Below are 18,316 nucleotides of genomic sequence, written 5' to 3' on the forward strand. Positions count from 1 at the left end.
GCTGAAAAATACAAAATACACCTTGGAGAATACAAGTTATTGCAGGTAATAAATAAACTAGGTACTAAACGACTAGAGTTGCTCTAGGGATTTGCAACGTTGGGGGGTAAAACGTACACGTTTTACGTATTAAAAATGTAAAGTATGTTGGTTAAAATTAGGGAAATGTGCCTCGTAATATGGGTATTTTTATAGGTATGTAAAATACCCATGTATAGGTATTTAAATGTGTACTTATGCAAGAAATAAACTCGTGGCCTGAAACAGACCATTGTCACTTTGATCCTTCCAAGTAGGGAAGAAAAGTGAAACATGATCCCTCGTAGAAGGCAAGAAAGAACCCTTTATCGAATGGATACCATGTTAAAAAAAAATACATTTTACGGTACTAGCCACAACTCAAAAACAATGTAACCAGCGGTGCAATTTCAGGGGTATTGGGATTGCTTGGCTCGCGATCAGATTTATCGGCGAAGCTGGCCGCTGAACATTGCCTGATCGTATCTTCCTGGCTTCGCGAGTTCTCGGTTAACGCGGTCTCAAGATTTGAGAAAATTATGTATGTCTCATCAAAATAAGCTATTGTGGTCATCCCTAGCGTTTAACTCGTCTGTGATTGGTGATTTAATTCCAGTTCCTGAGGTGCCATTCACTTTTGCCTGATCGATTATAGGCCAGTCGAAAGATATAGCAAAACCAGTTAATTGGACTTTCCGATTACGCATAGGTAGGTACTTAATTGCTAACAAGGAGCGTATACTTCACGAATCACATGGTTGTCGTCGCATTACGAAATATTGCAGTTTTTTCCTGTCAGTGTATAACAAAATTAGCTTGCTAGTTTGTAGCTTTGTACAGATGTAGTCCGAAATGTTTTTCCATCGTATTTTCACGGAAACTCACGAACGTATTTAAGTATGCTATTTTAATCAGTCTCAGTACAAGAAATACTTACTAATTAATTAGCATTACGGACGTTTCCGAGGAAATACGATCGAAAACAAGTATACACTTCAACTGTAACTATATTAATAAATTTTTAAGCTACTTTCAAGAAATCCTGAAGCTTTCGCACAGAATAAGTACATATTAGTACAAGTACAGAAAACCCTCTCCAAAAACCCGTTTAAAGAAATAACGACTCATGCTATGATACTATTAAGTTCAAATTCCGACCGCGCAACGCTTAATGCCTACAAAATTATATTCACGCAGAAGTGCGCTCTCTTTCTATCTCGTAACTCGTACCTTTTCTGACGATATCAAGGTTGTCTCCTTTTAAAAAATAATATAATCTTAATTTAATTACTACCTTTTTATTTTGCTCTACTTTAGCTCTAAAAAACCTAAGATATGTCTTAGTGGTATGTAGGTTTAATTCTAATAAATTCGCGTGTAACTAATTAGGCGTACTTACTTAGATCCTTCACAAATAAAAAATCTATGTAATTTTCAGTAATATTTGTGAAGGAGGGGAGGGTGAGGAGGGGAGGGGGGGGGTGTAAAACTGACAATATCTGTCTATGTAATAAATATATGCCAGATTGAGGTCCGCAAACGGAACTCCACTCAGAGACCGAAATGTTAAGATATTTCAATTATCGAAACTCGTCATCTTTGACTGCTCTCCCTGCTCCCAAATGCAATTTTTTCACTGTACGAACTATTGGTTCTTGTTAGTTAGACATTGGACTCTTGTTAGTTACTTAAAATAATAATTATAAAAATATACTCATTAGTTCGTAATCTACAGTGGTTTAAAGTGAACTCCAAAATGAAGTATTTTCGTAAATTTTCTAAAAAATTCTTAGAGAAAGTGTAAGAAATGTTATAGTATGCTATATATTCGTAAACTACTCAATAAACCCTTTCTTTTGATACCCTACACGGCATGATTTGATGAAAAAATTTTTTTTGTTTGTATGCAATTTTTAATTGGCGGGGTGGGGGGGACGGGGACCACAAAACTGCTTGGCAACATCTGTTTATATGATGTCTGGGACCTATACAATATATATCAGAAGTCAGAATGAGGTGCACTATTTTTACAAACGAACATCGTCTTGGAGCCTCATCTACTATTGCCTCGACACGCTAAGGCATCTTTTTCGTCAAGCCTCAGCAATATGCCAATTAAAGGATGAAGGATTTCGGCCTTTCAAGGCCCTGAGCCTTAAAACACGGTCATGGGTGTCAGGCGTATTCTATACAAATCGCCCGGCATGACCTATCTCCCGAAATCTGTGGTGTCAAGCTAAAAGGCTAGGAGGAATTTCTTTCCTCATTTATTGTTTTCTTTAGAAATAATGTTGTTTGTTTATAAGCTACTTAATACTTATTTATTACAAGTCTTGAGTGTTAGATATACTGGTTTACAAGTACACTGTGCACCTTCACTCGCGAATCCAACACCACACGGCGTGCTACGGTGTAGAGATCTGTGAATTTTATTGTTTCCCCTCCTGTGGTTCTACAAACTTTTGTGTTCACGCGACCGCCTGAACGAACTTAGCGATCGGACGGCCGTTTATCTTGAAAGTCGCAGTTTCAAAGTAGCTAGTGAGACATTGTAGCTCGATCAGATATTACTTACATTCTTTGTTTTAGAGCGACTATTTAATGGTTATATTATTATGATCTGAGCTGAGCGCACTAAAGATAAAAATATTTCTCTCATTCACGATCACGTGGTTTTACTAGAATTGCTAAACCTAGCGTGTGAATATTTACTCTAAGTAAATGAATATTTTGTATGATAATTTGTGTTAATGTATTCATATTTAAAAAAAGTATTCATATTTACCTGATATGAATATTTTGAACACAAATTATCATACAAAATATTATATAGGAATGTTTTGACACAAACTAGTAATTCAGAGTAAATAACTCGCGTATACATATGTGCATGTTAAGAAATAGTTGCCAAATTGTAGTAGCTATTCCAAAAATAATTATTTAGAAAGAAAAATATTCATTTATAGCGGATTTGAATACGTATAACCTATTAGAAATCTTTTTATTTTTAACAACTGTCTCTGTTTTCGTACCATTAATTCTAATCATTAATGAATTGGCTCAAAAGTAAATTGAGTAATGGAAAAGGAACACATTTTCAGATAAATTTTAGATAGCGGATTGATAGAAAAGCTATCTGTTACTAAGAAATTACTCAGTAACCCGTGATTTCGTTTCCCTGTGAACTTTCTATCAAGAGGTGTGTGAGGATCGCTAGAGAATAACCAGTACAAGAACGCACTCCTTTAACTCATATTTGTTCCATTTATAGGGCCCTGTTAGACCGGTATCGAAAAACAATAGGAATAAGTACACGACCTGGTTTCAGGTTTTCAGCGGGTAGTCACAAATCCAGTGGGGATGCCCGAATGTGATTTATCACGTCATGAATAAGGCATGACTTTTGAGGGTTGAATGTACTTATCCATCATAATCTTTGTTATTTATGAAAATATAACGTAACGTAACCTCATTATGAATATACTGGTATTTGTACCTAATATGTTATATACGTAACCTCATTATGAATATACTGGTAATTTTCTAAACGTTATTTTATTTACTTTTCACTTTTTACACTACTTTAGTTTTTATATTTATTTTAAATTGATTGCATAAAAGGAAAACAGAAAAATAAAAATAAATAAGTAACTTCATTCAATTCTCTACGGTCAAATATCGGGTCAAATAGACAATTCGTAAAAATTAGGTAAAAAAAAATCGCAGCCAAACAAAAACTGCATAACTGTAAAGTGCGTTTTCACATTATCCGATTCGATATCGGATGTCGGAAGGATTTCAATAGTAAAAATCAAAGATGGCGGTTTAAATGTATGGGATATCGGTCCTACATCCAATATAATTCCGATATAATACAATACAATACAATATAATCATAAAAATGTAATTCCTTTTTTAAATGTTTTAATTGAACCTTAAAAAACTGATCATAATTGTGTGGTAGGTATCAGGTAGTAATATCGTAATATGTAGTTTTAGGTATTCTACAAATAAATCCTTAATTACCATATTTTATTTAGCATACGAGTGTAGTACAATATGCAGATACTAAAGCATAATGAGCTGATGTATAATTACCTCTCCTAAATTCCATTGAAGTAAGCGATAAGTGCCAAGCTCAGGACCATTATTCCTATAGCAACCGAACGTAGGCGAGCAGTGGCCTCAAACGTTCATGGCCTATTATAGGCCATGAACGTTTGAGGCCACTGTTTATTATACTGTGCTATAATAGCACAGTATAATAAACTACTACCATCGTACAGTATGGCTCCCGCTAAAAGTGCCGGTTACCTCACAGTTACCGCCTGTCAAGAATGGGCATTTTCGCGAGAACAATCATCAAAAATATTTTTTCTAAGGTAAGTAAATTTTACTTTTTTTCCCACTCAAAATCACGAGCCCTATCGATCTAGGACAAAAAACAAGAGACAAAAAATGGTCCCAAAAATTTCTAGTATTTTGCATACTTTTCACTTTGTAACCTTTGTAACCTTTTTTACTGTCCGAGGTGTGGTGTGGTCAGTAGTAGCCAAGAGTACTATCATTGAGGTTCCGTGGCGAACTGGCTCTGTCGCACCAATAGGGAAGAGTGATAGAGAGTGATAGCTATTAGCTACGTTACGGTACGGAGCGTCAACTACGAGTATTGTACAACCTATGCTTGAGTCAAGCCTGTAGGCTAGGGCATGTAGGCCCTGGTATAAATGTGGTATGATTTGCACCAATTACCTAGCTTCCAATTTATTTACACATGACAAGTCGAATAAGGATCGGTTGCACCAAACCATCTGTTACTGAATTTAGCGTTCGCAAACTTTTTTGTAAGGGAATATTCATAGACTTCTGCCGCGTGACGCTGATGTGTCTGTTAAGGTTAACTGTGGTTGATGCAACTGGCCCGTAAGTCTTTTAGTACCTCTGCTATCTTGCTTGGGTGCATACTCGTATCAGTACAAGAAGTACCGAGGTTCGCTGAACTAACATGACAAATAATAATTTTTCCGAGAACATACGATTGAAATATATTATGCACTAGGTACTGGCACCAACGAGTGCAACGCGACATGCGACGACGACATGTAAGACAGTGGAGACACTTAGATGGATTCTACATTCACAGAGAAAAGGTGGACGCATATATATATATATATATAAGGAGACATCAGTGTACCTCCCCCTTAGGATTCACGACTCAGTTGGGTATTTTCGCGAGAACAGTCACCAAAAATATTTTTTCTAAGGTAGGTAAATGTTATGTTTTTCCTACTCAGAATCACGAGCCCTTTCGATCCAGGACAAAAAATAAGAGACAAAGAATGGTCCCAATTTTGTTATTACTTTGCATACTTTCCACTTTGTAACCGCGGTACAAAGTGTTTAAAAAATGGTAACGAAGTGGAAAAATTAAATTTACCTATTTTGGAAAAAAAAGGTTTTGAAAGTGTGCGAAAATGCCCCGTCATCATACTGTTTGCGACTCAGACAGAAAGCTTTTCGATCCATTATTTGTTTCAAATCCTGATCCATCCAGGATGGATGTCTACTAAATTCCGTAGGTACTTATTTCCGGATCATTCAAGAAAATAACATACCTTCCATATTAAAGTCGTCCAAACGATGGACAGTGAACGCTCACCAACAACCGGCAGTGTGTGGAGACCCCATCCCCACTTCCGTCCACAACTTAGACTTTCTACATGTCCTTAGTATGGTAGATTAGTCAGACTGTTAATGGTATGAAATTAAAGAAATATTGTAACAGAACAAGCGTCTATGACGAGGAAATGACTCGTTATTACATATAAAACTTACGGCGAATCAACTTTCCTTGACCAACTTTTTGGTGCATATTTCTTTGGGATTTCATTGGATATTTTGACAAATAATATCTTTGAAGCTTTATCACATGTATAGTCACGTTTTCACTCATAAAATTCACTGTTATTCGATGCAAAACAGGTTGGAAAAACGTATTTATCAACAAACTACGTTCACATGGACGGAATACTGACACTGACAGTTGTCAGCTGCGTAGCGTTCCGATATTATGTCTTGATTTCAATCACAGGTCATGAAAGTTGATAATGATTAGTAGTATACTTTCTGGATGTGTTTAATGTAGCATTTAGAAACAAAAATGATATTTTACTGCGTATTTGATCTACAAAACTAACTAAAACCCTTTAACAAAAAAATATCTGCATACCTATACTAACCGCAATACATAACTCTTCGTCGCTAACTAGGTATCAATAAAATTATTCCTATATCACTTTGGAACACGTGCAGTCATGCAGATGTTACTATTGAGAAGCAAAAACGTACGTGCTGAGCTGTCTTGGACATTAATGCCTAAGGCGTACGACTTAGTAAACAAAACAGTTATGACCTTTTTCTTATGCATGTAATTTAGCGGCTATCCATTGTTACTTGTCGCTCTTTTGTAGCCGTTTTGTCGCTCTTTTGTCGCTCTTTTTTTGTCGCTCAATTGTCGCTCAATTTGTCGCTCAATTGTCGCTTTTTTGTCGCCAAATTCTGTCGCCATTTGAATCTATAAAAGGGCCGGGGCAGGCCGTCGCAGGTCATTCTTAAAATATCTACAAGACTAACAGTGTCTCTGGCTTTCGTGTGTTATACTGGTGAGTGAAGTTGTTCTGCTATTATTTCTCTGTTTGTTTTTACTTGGAAATTATTCTAAGTGATTGTAAACTTTGAAATTGTGTCTTTGTTTGATTGTGCGGGGACAATATCGTCGTACAGTTGAACTTAGACCTGTGGTGGAATTGCTTTACCGTCAGTTGTGGGGTTATTTTAGTGTTCTATTTATAGTGTAGTGTTACATTTAAATTAATGTGTATAGTGAAGTTTTCTGTGCTTTGTTTCATGAGTGCCGTCAAGCAATACAAAGACTGGGTCGATGTATGGCTGGTGCTTGGAGATAAGTCTGTGTTTGGTTTTGTAGGGAGTAATTCTTGCAAAACTAAGCTTAGATTATAGCACGTAAAGGAAACTTCACTCGTTTGTTTAGTTGGTCAGTAAAATTGAATTTAGTAATTTTCTATGGGGTTATTTTGTGAAAGTTATAAGCCAGATCATTGTTTGTGACAGACTGTTGTCCGGCTAGGCGCTTCTTCCCTTACGGTGTCAAATAAGAGGCGTTTAGGGGTCTTTTTGTTCCAAGTGGAGGGCTTGGACGCTTTTTATACTTACAAAAGCGTATTTTCTCACCGGTCTCAAAGAGTCCAACTGTTAGATGGAAGTGAGGACTTTCACGATTGACGAAAGACATTAGGAGTAATCCTTGCTCACTGAAGTCGGCAGTATTTGAGGCTGGGGTCCTATATATAGTCCATGCTGGCGTTGGTCGCTGGGGATTTCGGTTGTGATCGATCCATATCTAAGTAAAGTTGATCGCAGCTGGGTCTCCATGTGGCTGGTACTGGTGTGTCCTAGAATACTGGATATATACACGGTATTAGGGCGATCTACTCTCTGCTACCCTAGCCCGCGGGCAAAAGCAGAGGGGGGGATCAGAACTCAAGCCTATAGGTTGCCTATCTCAGCTTCGCTGGCTGAACTGTACAGCTTATGGTAGGGATACACTTGTGCATATTCTGAACATTAGATCTATGGTAAGTGATGGTCTGTGTTTCAGATATGCTAGAGTAGGGAAAACGATAGGACTAGGGTAAAGTCACACACTATTTCTATGAAAGTAGAGTTCTTTTATGATTGGTCTTGGAGTATAATTGGTCAACGTGTATTGTGGAGAAATAATTTAACTACTACTATTTATATGGTTTAAATGGACTTTAAATGTGGTGTTTACTATCTTAAAATATGTGGTAAAACTGGTAATTTATAAAATCTCTTATTACTTAATTTATTTGAGTGAAATTAATAATTGTGGTAGCAATTTCTGATTTTTCGGTGTGGCTGCGGGACACTTAGTGTTGCTAACTAGTTTTTCAAGGTAAATTCTATCAAATTGGCTAGGGAAACAAACTGTCTTTGGAATAAAAAGGATTTGTTTGTTATAGGGCCCAGTGGCATGCGAGCGCCGTCCACTGATGGAAAGTCTAAAGCTTAGAAAAGTTTGACTTACTTATTTCTTATAAAAGTTAGCAACTGCTCGGTGTTTCGATAAAACATTAGAAAGATCGAGAAGTTATGGTCTATTAGCAGTATTGGGGAAAAGGGGGTTTAGCTAGGGAAAAGAAACAAAAAAAAAAAGGGGTTAGTTTGTAGATAGATAGCCCTTCAGGCTTACTTGCTTAGGATCCTGATAAAGTGGTTTGATCAGGTTAGGGGTCCAGACCGCAATCGCAAGTTCGTACCCAACCAGGACCACTAATAAGGCGTAGCGGATGTTTTCCAAAATATTTTTTAATATTTATTTCATGTATGTTTCACTCACTAACTTTTATTCTAAAATTTCTTCATTACGTCATTAATTTTCTCACATATAACTTTCTAGGCCTAAATCTGATAAAATACTCTTCTATAACACTATATTATTATGCTACAATAACCTTTATTCTTCTTTAAAATATAAATAAATAAAATTTTAAAAATTAGTCAAAAATACAGCTGATACTCATTAAAGGATCTAGGTTATCGCGGATCACATCGAAGGGTTCTACTTATTCACGCTAGACGATCACAAGGCCAAATTTACGGGGTATATTTAAAGGGGGGTTAGCTATACTGTTGGTTAGTCAAGTAAGTAAGTAAATAAGTAAGGTGAGCGGAGGTTTAGTTACATTTGGTTCCGTGCCCAAGGGATCTAAGATGTGCTCTGTAGAACACATCTTGGATACCAAGGTTTATAAATAAATAATAGGAATTAGCCTTACCAGGCTACATTTGTTGTTGTGAAAACGAGTGGGTGTGCTGTATTTCTGACTTATTTCATCTCTAAATAAAACTCATATACCTAATATTTTTATTCAATCGCTATTTCATAAAAACAAAAATAACTTTATTGTTAATAAACACGTCTGTAGTATTTTCTTCCATTGTTAATTCTTGCCGCGTTCCGAGCGAAGTCATGCATCGATATAGAGTCAATTGTATGTTCATCTCCTACCTCTGGTTCTGAAAAATAAAAATAATAAAATTAAAGTAGCGTAGTAAACTAGACAAAATTATTTCTAGGAAATTAGCTCATAATCGTAGTGGTTAAACATCGTCCCGATTAGGCGATTTGGTTGCATTGCGACGTAACAATTGTTGGCATTGGCGCATCTTGACATTCCCTTGCGCCTATGTGTAGTACTATTATTTATTCTGTGCCTTAATGTATGTTTTTCTAGCTGTGGGATAGGCAGGGCTAGTACGTAAAATACTAGGTACTTATAGAAAAAATATTCATGTACCTAAAATAAAAGAAGGCGCGGAACTGTAGCACTTTAGAAGAGTTTGCCACCTAGTGACCGGAATTGGAAACATAAGTGTGTACACTATGTACAATAGCAATAGAATTTCATGTTAAAACAAATTGTGCTCTATCGGCATAGTACATTTTCATAGCAGGTTCTGCCATCTTCAGGGCTATTTTGAAAGCTTTACATCACGTTTGCGCTTTACATTGGAGATCGGATAGCTTCGATGCTGTCTTATATAGTCCATGAACACTCTCTGATGTTATGTATGTTCCTGGAAGACGTCTGTTATACAGAATTTCATTTATAGGCAGGATAACTACTAGTTAGGACAGTAAGTAGGTCGTTATCATAATCTAGGTGTAAGACTATATTATCTCAGATAACCTAGGATACCTAAGCCCTAGATTTAAGACCTAGTAATACAAGAAGATAGGCTCTAGTCTAATGGCTATGGGGGCGCGATTATTCATTGTCGCGCTGAAGTACAATATTATATGGGGCGTCCCGCCATTTTTCTATGAATACTGAATAGCTACACGCATGTGGTATACTATGACAAGTACATCCTTCGATGGATGGTTTATTTGCATTTCAGTTGTAACTCTATAATCTACAAATTGGCTCACAGGATTTCATACATCATACAATAATTTGGCATATTGTTTGTACGGATTGTACCAAATATTGTCACTGTAGTGCAGCCGTGAGAAGAACAGGTTTCTGTCTGTTAAGATATAGGTATTAATCATGTTAGGACTAATTTAGTTCATTAGCTTATAAGTCATCATATATTTTCATATTACATCCGTAGTAAACAAGCATACGTCCCTCTTGATGGTGAGAGGTCACCGTAGCCTATATCTGCCAATTATTTCAATAAATTAAATGCACTGTACGAATTTCAACTTTCTATAGGTATACATTTTTACTGTAGTAATACAAATAAGTATGTATGTATAAATAAGATTTTCAATAGCTCCATATGACATGAGTTCGATACCTCACATGATAAGCTGTAGGCTAGTCTAAAATAGTAAGTGTAAAACCATACAATCATTATGTTCGGTAGATTGTGTACACAGCTTTTATACAATATTTCACAAGTCAGGAGTATGCCAACATACTGTACTTCATTACAACCATGTCAAACATATCCTACGAAATATTAGCATTACCAGCATCTGGGAGGTCGTACCTCGCCATACCCTAACTCCACCACTGCTTGATCATTGTCACAATTGCTTAATGAATTTCATGAAAATTGATTGAAATTTGTAATATTCCTGTTAAGTAGGCATAGATAATAAGCACTATTATCATTATAAAACCATATTTTACTGAGGTTCAGAAAAAGTATGTAGTATGTGGTACGCATTAAGTATGTAAACTTACCTAACATGACCGGGTCCAGTCTGATTGTCGGATTACTTTGTTGTTCAGTAACGTTGAACATGAGCTGGTAGTGCAGATCAGCGAGACTGAAAGGAAACGTCAGAGATTAGAAATGTTCATGTAGATAGCGTAAGAAAAGGGTTTAGTTTTAGAGTAAGGTTCTGCCAAATAGGGTTCAATATTATTTCATTTATCTATTCACGGGGGCGCGTCGCTTAATTTTTGGAACTAAGACACGCCCATGAGAAATATTGTGTCAGAAAAAACAATGCATACAGCAAAATTTACAAAAAGGAAATTAAAAATAAAAAAAGTTTGAGAACCCCTGCCTAGCAGTTCATATCTACATGAGCTAGGACATAAATGAGTTAGTAATAAGTTTGCTTAGCCAATAAAATGATGATGAGTCAGTTAAGTTTGATTTTTATCCGGTCGCTCATGCCTCGCCGTTTTGCTCTACGCTTCATTTCAATTTTCTAGATATAAATATTGATGCCATGAGCTGTTCACTTTTAAATTTAATAATTAGAACGTGTTATTATAATAAAACATAAGTACCTTTCATTTATATGAAGTCAGTAGATATATGGAAGACGGTCCAACCTGAAGCATGGCCTCTCGGGTAAAACCTGAAATTGTATATATGAAAAAAAAATTAGTTAAAAAAAAAGGGTGTATGTATGTTTAAGGAATCTTATTTATAAATACGTATCATTAAGATTGTTTATATTTATCTAGGCCATTCATGGTTAAGAAAAAAAAAAGAAGAAGAACAACCATATCCATGTTTCTATGTAAAATTTCCTGTCGAGTCGTTTTACTCACTAAGTAGAGTTAATTAAGTTAAAAAGTAGCTGTTTAGTGGCAATGATTTTTTGTACTTACTTGAGGATAGTGCTAAGACGGAGTACAGTCCATAAAGGACACACCGGAAAATTCCTCAGTCCACCTGCACATTGCCGACAGCTGGTTGATGTTCTTCGAGGATGGTTACCCATTTCATATACTGAAAATTAATACATACATTGTTTAAACTCAATGTAGCAGAAATAAAATCTATGCTAAGTCTGGATTTTTAGTCTACATAATTTTATTTAAGTATCAGACGTCAAGTTTTATCTTTGAAAAATACAAAATTAAAGTTTGGACAAGATTCAATGCCTATTTTTAAATGCCATGACATTCATTTGAGGTCCTACAAATATTATTTTCCATAGCCCATAAGCCAGCGCTTCAGAAAAATAATTGAGAAGTTTATATGTTGGTACGGAAACAACGTTACAATTTCCAAGAACAGTTAGGTAGCCTAGATCAAATAAATTAGTCGAACATATTTTTAATGCTTACCGTTTAACCAAGGTATGTTCAGTTTCTATAAATATTGTTTTCCATAAAATTTGTGGCAGATGTGTAGAAATATCGGGCATTGTAAATTCCAATTAGATGTTGACTGAAAAATCAAACAACCATATAAACCTCTTTGAAAGTAGCAAATATATTTTGACAGTTAGGACTATTTCACGTACATTTAGAATATTTAAGATCCTCTTAGGCAATGTGAAAGTCAGAAAGTACGAGTAACGTGGGGAAATTTATTATCATTAACTTATCTGACGACAGAACAATGAAATAAGCAACATTTCACCAATATATTCGGTCTAGTCGTTGTAGTTCGCAAGTATGTTCTGCTGGGTTTCGAAAACGACGACTAGTTTGAAAACACATCAAATAATAAAACAAAAGCTTACCTTTCATGCAAAACTGCTTTTGAAGTAGGCAATTAGTTCACTTTATCAATTGAGGCATAGCCCGATAAGACATCCTTTGCATGGGCTGTTTGCTCATTAGATCATGAGTATGAGCACTAAATTCTTCTATTATCTTGATGAGAAACACAACAAAACACATGTCCATTGCATTCACGTTTTTTTTTTCCAACAATAATGTCATGTCAATTTCGTAACCTCACTTTCGCTAACGGAAAATTACATTGCAATTGCAGTTCAGAGTTCAATTTGATAAAACAGGCTCACTTTGTCGACAAAATTATTTAGAAGTAACGCGTGTTTAGGGCAAATAATGTTTTGTTTGCATTTTCTTAGTTTGCTAAATGACAAAATGGCGAATATGGACGGTTCATGACCGGCGTCGGCGCAGAATTGTCTGTCGTTTGTTTAAGCCGAGTAAAATAAAGCGAATATTTAAATAATTCTAGTTGTAGATCACGTAATTAATAATGAGCTAAAGAAAACAAAAACAGATCTGCCATTTTTTCGCGAACAAGCGGATTAGCGGTAAGCATGACATAGATTAGAGAAAATAATTTAACCACAGATAACATATATCTTCGCCAAAAGGTGTTCTATCGGTGACATTACACAAACTATCATTGTTTTTAAGTTGGTACGCTTGATCGGTCATACAATTTTCGACAAAAGATATTCAGTAATTCAGTAATTTATTGTCCGGTGTTGTCATTTACAAAACTTTACTTCATTTTTCTCTACTTCATTATAGTAAAATTAATACAATAGATGTATTTAAATACAAAAGATTTTGTTAATTTAATTTTCTATTGCTTAAATCACATCAAACTATTCAAGTTGTGTAGATTTTGAACGGTATTTTGTAAATAGGGCCTAACACATGTCCCCTTACAAGTGCGGTCCGACCGTCTGTTAGATCCTTAAAGAATCTCACAATATATTTTTAATGTGGTCACACTTTTGTAAACCGATGCGCACACGCGATTTCCTACGCATTGACAAATTTACACGATAGTTTTCGTTCGATTTCATTAAATTATGAAAAAAAAAAAATCAATTATATATTTCTAATAACTAGTCAAATATTTGAACATTATGATAGGCTAAATTTATGATATCAAATAATTGTTTTGTTGATTTAATGTTTGTGACTACACAAAACACTTTAGTGTGTTTACAATGAAAATACGCCCATGAGGACAATTGTAAAAGAAAAAAAAACGGTTAAGGATGACAATATTGACAGTGACAGTTCCTTACGGAAAAAAAATCTGAGCGCGAAGTTATTAAATTTTATTTAAGAAAACGATTTCACAGAAATTACAGTGTTGTGTAGCTTCCAATAATTAGTATAGTTGATTGTGTAGAAGCACGTGTGATTTTTAGTGACGTCTTATTATCACACGAAGAGAAATGTTAACTACGGTTTGAAACGAAGAGCTCTGTTAGTGAAAACATAGTAATTTCAATTAGTTTTAGGCCATAATTAGTTAGTTAAAAAAGGTGTTAGTGCAATAGTGCAAGACTTGAGTACATGGAGTCAGAGTTAGCAACAGTTTGGACGCGAAAAACATGAAGTGAACATTGAGATATTTCGTGGGACGTTCGAGTTGAAGTACCCGGCTTTTGATGTCAACTAACGGAGGAGTAAGAGTTTTTGAGCCTGGTCTCATACCTGCTCATAGGACCAATGTGTTACTGAAGATTTTCAATATGATTATGTTGTTATTGGTGCCATATTATGCCACACTAAACAGAAGAATGGAACAGAAAATGCCGATCAAGAAAAATACATATATGTAAGTGTTCAAAACCCCAGTTAATTTACCCTATTCTAGTTTTATTGAGCAAACAAGACGGAGTTTTATAGTCTGCAGTAATTTTTGAGTTAGAAAAATTAAAGTCACTTAGCGATCAGACATCATACTTGAGGAAAAAAAAAAAATAATAATAATAATTGTAGGTGAACGTAAATGAGACGTACGTCTCATATGGTTAAAGTACCTAGATGGTCCTGCAACCTTAGTTGGCATATTTTTTTTTGGAAAATATTTTAACGCTTGTGATTTTTATTTTATCTTTCCCTCTGTTTATTGGAAGTCTTTAACTTAACTTTAGTTTTAACCTAAGATAGATTCTTACCACAGCAGTGTTCTGTCATTGAACATAGTGGATCAGCGAGGACGGTGGAAACATGCGGTGAAAACTTCAGTGTGTGTTTAAGTGCATGCTTAGTAACGCTAGTGAAATAACAAGTGTTTATGATATTCGATTTATGCAATATTTTATTTTTTGACCAATGATTGGACAAATAAGGACTAGCCAACTTTAGAGTTGAAGAAATATTCATTGGTTTCAAGTTACTTGCTGTGTTCAAAAATAAGTAACTGGATCTTTTGCGGTTATGCTGATTGTGATCAAGTGTGCAACGTGTCTTCGGAAGAGGTTTCATGGTGTCCTGGGTTATGACACCGACTGAGAAGAGAATAGTTTGGAAAATTTTGAAATATTACCAGGAGGCCAGCAGGATCTAATCATCATCATTAGCTACTCAAGAACTCATCATAGAACTAGCCAAGTATGAAAAGAAAAAAAGGAAGAGAGACACCTTAACCAAGTTCCTCAGCCCATTGTCGTGTTTGTTAACAATTTGCAAAGTTTGCTGCAGCTGCAAATGTAATGAAGAAGGAATAAATTGCCCGAGGTTACAAAAGACTTTCGGGGCATGTTATACAATATTGAAGACATAGAATAGGACAATACAAGTTTTAAGCTCGCTTTCAAGAAAAATTCATTATTTTGTTATATTATTATCCAATCAAATAAAAGTATTTTGAACCTACTTATGACATCATTTTGTATTTTATCATAAGGCAATTAAAACCAAAATAAAATTTTGCAGATAGTTTGAAAAAAAAAAAAGGGAATATATTTTATCAAAACCACATCAAATTTGATGTTACATTATATTTTACAAAAAATATCAAAACCATATCAAAATTAAGGATACATCATATTTTGCGGGAAAAAATTGAAAATATGAAAACCACTTCAAAACTGCAATTACTTTTTTTTTTGCAAAATTGTATTATGCGTTTATTATGAACATTACATGATGTGTAATGTAAATTCTATGAGTACATTGGTTACAAGTCAATGACTTCTTAGTAAAGAATGTTTATTTATTGCGACATACTTATGTGGAACATTATTATTTTTCTTTCTTATCATCATCATCATTATCATTATTTTAAATGCGTTATGAGTTCTTCAAAATTTTATTGAGATTCACTGTTATTATTATAGGGGTGGTAGAAGTCAAAATTTTGACTAAAATTAATTTTATTTCTATAGTGATCTGTGTGATAAAGGGCCTTATTGGCTAGCCCATCGTAAAGTTTCTCTGTCATTTAGTAGTTTCGTTCCTAGGATTATAAAATGGTGTATGGTGGATGTAAATTTATAATACGGATTTTTTTTATTATCTAGATAAAGAAGTCGGTTCATTATATGGACAACAATTTTTTTTAAATCTTTATTTTGTAAGAAGAATGTATTGAATATACATTGTATGGTTAGATTATTTTAATATAACAATAACTGGACATCATAGTATCTAGTCTACCTGGGGTAGACATTAGAAAATCGAGATCGGTGGATAAGCTATTTTTCATTTTAGTTATTACAGTTAGCAGTGATATTTATTATTTATGCGTTATCACTTTTTTTACATTATATAGGGTGGTATACTGTACGATATCGGTAATCACCAGTGCAGATCCTCGTTTCTAAGCATAACTCGGTCAGTATTTTGTTCTACAAAGATCGGAGTAGGGAGGGCCACTATTTTTTTAAGTGACTGTACTTACTTTTATAAATTTTTTGCATTTTATGCTATCAATTTTGCATTATGAACTGTAGAAAAAAAAAAACAAAGACAGGAAATTGAAAGTAGGGTAGTGAACTTACAGTAATTGACTCTAGTTAAAATGTGACATAAAATGTAACATTTTGTCCGTACGAACATTTTATTTTTAGTATGTGCATCAAACAATTTTCACACATTGTCAAATTGTTTGCGGTTAATAAATACTTTGTAAAATTAAATATAGATGTATAAAATGAAACCTATCATAAATAAATTGAAATTTTCTTTGCCTTCGAGTCAGGGTAGAGTGGGGTAAAATGGGATACGTGAATTTTGAAGTTATTATGTTATTTTATTTCCATTTTTATTCGTTATTTTGATTACTTTTAAAAGCGTTGGCTTTCTGTTGAGATCGAGTGAAAGAGCGAATGAGGAAGTAAGAATGGTTACATTGTGTGTGTGTGTGTGAATAATTTAGAGATGATGAATGTTTATAGATGTAAGAATGTTTTGAATGGGATGAATGACTGAATGATGTGTGTCTTGAATGTTTTTTTTTATAGAATGAGTGGATTGATATAGACAGACAGCGCTGGAAAGTGGTCAAAACTAGTTTGGTCGGAATTTGCGGGGAATAAACAGCGGGGGGGATTTTGGGAACACATTAGCCATAAAAAGCTTATCGGTTAGGTTAAAATCCATTTGGATTAGACCCATTTCAAGGGTAGTTTTTCGTGGCTACTCACTCTACAAGGTAATAAGACCCATACTAAAACCACACACCTCATCTTGAATGGGATGTATTTGACAATCGACATATAAAAGGGCCAAAATCGTCTAGTGAGAACGAGGCTCTTTTCAATATTTGTTTCCTTGTTATGTGTTCAAATATGTGAAGTTTAGTATCATCAAATCATTTCTTCATTTGATCATGATATGGTACCAAGTTGAGGTACATGCTTATGTCATTTAAGGTTTGTTTTATAAAAAAAAAAAAACACATCCAAACAGATCTTAAGTCAGTATATTTTATTCAAGTATGAGACATGCGCCAAAACATGTGGCTGGAGTGATTAGGTAGAGGAATTGGTTTGAGTTCCGACAATGGAGATTGAAGGCTCTGGACTTATAATGAGAGCTCTAAAGGTTTCTTCGTAATTGCGTGGGAAGTTATTGTGAACTCGTTGAAATTATTACGATAATTATTCCGGTCCAACAGTGTGGATGGAATGAATATTCGCCGCGACCGGGGAACGAGCTAGCAAGAACGGGTTAATAGGACCTATCAGATTCACAACCTGGTATCCCTGGCGATGCGTGGACTCTGAGGAAGGAGTTATCATGGTTCATTGTCGAGATTCTGATGAGCTGATTTCAAAACTGAGTCGCTAGCAGTTGCATAGTATTGGAATACACACCACACGATTAGAAATGGGGGGATATTTCCGACTGATCTAGAGATATTTTTCTTTTATTCAATTTTATTGCTTCTTTTGCTAAGTGAGATTGGATTTTTTTACAAACCACTTTGTATTTTGTAAAAGAAATCCAATCGGGGGCGAGTTGTAACAGAACAAGCGTCTATGACGAGGAAAATGACTCGTTATTACATATAAAACTTACGGCGAATCAACTTTTCCTTGACCAACTTTTTGGTGCATGTTTACTTTGGGATTTCATTGGATATTTTGACAAATAATATCTTTGAAGCTTTATCACATGTTTAGTCACGTCTTCACTCATAAAATTCACTGTTATTTGATGCAAAACAAGTTGGAAAAAACATATTTATCAACAAACTACGTTCACATGGACGGAATACTGACACTGACAGTTGTCAGCTGCGTAGCGTTCCGATATTA

At 34.9% G+C, this 18,316-nt stretch overlaps 1 protein-coding gene across 1 annotated transcript in view; it reads left to right on the forward strand.

Annotated features, from left to right (window-relative positions):
• The window catches only part of LOC125233435 (formin-like protein 14), a 276,315-nt gene continuing 257,999 nt past the window's right edge, over positions 1 to 18,316 (forward strand). The window contains exon 1 of the mRNA XM_048139453.1: positions 1 to 45. The gene's annotated coding sequence lies outside the window, so the exon portion shown is untranslated. The remainder of the gene's footprint in view (positions 46 to 18,316) is intronic.

The sequence above is a fragment of the Leguminivora glycinivorella genome, chromosome 14 (genome assembly GCF_023078275.1).
Source record: "Leguminivora glycinivorella isolate SPB_JAAS2020 chromosome 14, LegGlyc_1.1, whole genome shotgun sequence".
NCBI classification, from domain to species: domain Eukaryota; kingdom Metazoa; phylum Arthropoda; class Insecta; order Lepidoptera; family Tortricidae; genus Leguminivora; species Leguminivora glycinivorella.